This window comes from Pinus tabuliformis, chromosome 6 (assembly GCF_031772625.1).
Source record: "Pinus tabuliformis cultivar Carrire ecotype Pingquan chromosome 6, CPIR1, whole genome shotgun sequence".
Taxonomy (NCBI): domain Eukaryota; kingdom Viridiplantae; phylum Streptophyta; class Pinopsida; order Pinales; family Pinaceae; genus Pinus; species Pinus tabuliformis.
Window position 1 is genome coordinate 977556305 of NC_142292.1, and position 3409 is coordinate 977559713.

The following is a 3409-nucleotide window of genomic DNA, read 5'->3' on the forward strand; positions in this document are numbered from 1 at the left end:
ATCCTTTTGGACCCCAAAAGATACTATCAATTGTTCAGCATGTGAGGGTGTAGCTCCCTCACCTTCTTGATCTACAACCATTTGGCTTGAGAAGTATTTTGTCCCTTGAGTCCCACTCTAGGGTATTCGACATCCCCTCTTCGAAGTCCTGATTCTTCTGTCAAGTATGAGATCTTGTTGAAGCTCATCTAGATATTCTGGTGAGAAATCATCTATTGATGGCAATTGAAAATGATCTCCTTGATCATCAATCGAAGGAGGCTCAAACAATCTCAAATTATCAACATTAACAACAAAGTATATTTGCATATAAGGAGGCAAATCAAGCTTAAATGCATTATTACCAATCTTTCCCAGAATTTTAAGCTTTTTACCCATCCCTTGAAGTCTCCCTTTTCTAATATATAACCAAACTTCGTCGCCAACTTGAAATTTATGATCAATCGAGTGTTTGTCATTCCTTGCCTTGTAATTTCTCTAACTTTTCTCAAGTTGTTCTTGCATCGTATGATGTATCAACTAAATTTTCTCTATGAACTTCCTTGCCTTATCGATGTCACCATGACCATCGATGGTGACATCTTTCTCAAAGATGAATTCCAATGGAGATCTTCATAAGTACCCATAACATGCCTCAAATGGCAATGTGTTTGTGGAAGAATGCTTTTCCCTGTTGTATGCATGTTGTATGTAATGCAATTGTTCATCCCATAACTTGGGATGTTTGTTGCAATATCCTCTAAGAAGATGAATAACTATTATGTTGACCACCTTGGTTTTTCCATCTGTTTGTGGATGAAAGGTTGTACTCTTCTTCAACTTTTTGTCCATCATGTCCCACAAATTTGACCAAAAATTCCCAACAAATCGAGAATCTCGATCACTTACAATAGAAGTAGGAAGACCAAAATGAACCCAAATGTTTTGGAAGAAAAGATGAGTTGTTTTTTCATCTATAATTTTCTTTTTATATGGTGTTAGAATGCACATCTTGCTGAACCTGTCTATAACTACATACAAGTAATCATGACATTTCCTTGACAATGGAAGACCTCCTACAAAATCCATTGAGATACTATCCCATGGACGTGAAGGTAATGGAAGTGGAGTGTATAGACCAAGTTTCCTATTGATAGGATTACCTGTAGCATATAAAGAGCATCCTCTTATGAAACGAGAAACATTATCCAACATGCGTGGCTAATAATAATACCTTTGAAGATTTGCTATTGTCTTGCCTACACCAAAGTGTCTAGCAATAAATGAAGTGTGTGCCTCCCTTACGATATTGTTTATTTCTCCCTGTGGAATACACAACTTGCCCAAGTGATACAACAAAATGTTATGTACATGATAATCCAACTCTTCAATTTGATTTCCTTGACTCAAGCTTGCATATACTTCTTGAAATTCATTATCATTTGCATATTGTTCTATGTAACTTTCGTGCAAAACGGAATTATGCTTGAGTATAACAGATGAATTTACAATAGGCCTAGAAAGCATATCAGCGACCTTATTGTAGATTCCCTTTTTATACCTAATAACCAAATGAAATTGTTGTAAAAAACCCATCCATCTGAAATGTCGAGACTGCAGCAACTTTGACTGTGACTGTAAGTAATGCAATGGTTGATGGTTGGTATGGATGATGGTCTCCTTCCCCATCAAATAGTGCTTCCATTTCTTAACAATTTGTACCAATGCATAAAGTTCTTTTTCATAGGTGGGATAGTTAGTTACAGCTCCATTAAACATTTCAGAATGAAATGAAATGGGCTTACCATGCTACAACAGAACCACTCCCATGGCATAATCGCTTGCATCTGTTTGAATCTCGAATTGATGTCTAAGATCTAGAAAAGCCAATACCGATGTTGAACTTATCTTTTGCTTCAAAGAATCAAATGCTTTCTATTCTACATCTCCCCAATGGAAGAATTTCTTGACACTTGTCAATGCATGTCATCGAGCTGCAATTGAAGAAAAATTAGCAATAAACTTTCTCCAATATTGTGATGCCCCTAAAAAACTTCTTACCTCTGTAATTGTATTGGGCTTGGGCCAATTTAGAATGACCTCAACTTTAGAGTGGTCGATCTTCAACTCACCTCCTCCAACGATGTGTCCCAAATACACTAAAGAAGTCTTGCCAAATTCACATTTCAACATCTTTAAAAACAACTATTCTTTTCTCAAGACATCTAGTACTTTGTTTACATGCATGACATGTTCATCTCTTGACTTGCTGAATATGAGAATATCCTATAAGTAGACAATGACAAAATCATCTAAAAATGGTCTCAATACATCATCCATTACCCTCGTGAAAGTAGCTGGAGAATTTGTAAGACCGAAAGGCATAACAAGCCACTCAAACAATCCTTGTTTAGTTTTAAATGCGGTTTTCCAAATGTCTTCTTCAGCTGCCCTAACTTGATGATAACCACTTCATAAGTCTAACTTAGTGAAATACTTTTCTTACCTCCACTGATCAAGCAAATCATCAATTCTTGGGAGTGGATAATGATTCTTTACCGTGATTTTGTTCATTGCATGAAAATACACACACATGTTCCAAGTTCCATCGTTCTTTGGCACCAAGACAATGGGCAAACCACATGGTGAAGTAGATGCGCGTATGATACCTTTGTTCAGAAATTATTGAATTTTCTTTTTTATTTCCATGCTTTCCATAATCGACACGCGATACATGCCTATTTTGGGAAGTGGAACATCCTGTTGCAATTGAATCTCGTGTTGAATTTGCCTCTTGGGAGGTAACCCCTTTGGTTCCTGAAACATCTCACCATGCTTGCTTACCACATCAAAAAAATCAGCTTTCAATGTATCATCAGAACCTTTAAAAGATTCACAATCAATATCATTCTTTTTCTTGATCATGAGAAGCACAAAATTTTTACTACATTTACTAGTCTCTTCATCTTCCCTGCATTAACCAAAGAAATGCTCAGTTTTTTGCGATGGGCTCTCACGATGTACTCCACCCCATTCTTGAGCAATATGTATTTGTTGTCATGGTGATAAAATATTTATTTCCTATCATACAAATAAGGACTACCGAAAATGATTCCTGAGATGTCAAGTGGACCTATATCTAACTCAACTTCATCAATGAACTTTTCATTAATGGCGAACTTGAATAAACACTTCCTTATAACTTGTAAGTTTGCATTGTTAAGTATCAAACCCAATGGATATGGCTTACGATGAGGTAAAGTTTCAAGGTTAAGTTTTTTAACCAAGTCTTCTGAAATCAAGTTTGATTGTGACACACTATCGAATAATGCATCAATCTTTGTATGATTTGAAATCACTCTTACATGAAACAACTTTATTCTTGATTTTTCATTTGGAATGTTGTTTTGACTATGTGAGGAACTAGTGC